Genomic DNA, 539 nt, shown 5'->3' on the forward strand with positions numbered 1-539 from the left:
GACAAAAAAACTCGAATGGTGAACCAAACATTTGTCGTAAAAGTAAACCCCGGTAATAGTTAACCACACTGAAATAATTTCAGAAACTGAAGATGAAAATAAGTGAAGCTGAGTTAGCTGCCCTGCCTATAAAATCGATCGGGGACGTTTCAAGCAACTGGAAGATACTTCCTTGAGAAAAATTCATCGGTACTGGTAAAATTCATCAGTATTGGTAAAATTCATCAGTACTGGTAAAATTCATCAGTATTGGTAAAATTCATCAGTACTGGTAAAATTCCGATGATAAGTTTGTAATTACACAGATTCAAAATATCTAGGATCAAGGTCAAAGCCCCCGCGTCTGTCTCCCTGAGGAAGGAACTACGAGTAGCTTGCAGAGAGGCTGCGGTGTACATGAAGAAAAGAAATCGGAAGACAGTCCTGCAGAGAGGATTAGACAGGGCCCAAGGCCAGGTTCAGGGCCTTGGGCTCTGTCCAGGGGCACTGGGAAAGGGAGGGACCGGTCAGATCTGGGTGTAAGAAGACACCTGTGGGGA

This window comes from Pteropus medius, unplaced genomic scaffold (assembly GCF_902729225.1).
Source record: "Pteropus medius unplaced genomic scaffold, Ma_sr-lr_union100, whole genome shotgun sequence".
NCBI classification, from domain to species: Eukaryota; Metazoa; Chordata; class Mammalia; order Chiroptera; family Pteropodidae; genus Pteropus; species Pteropus medius.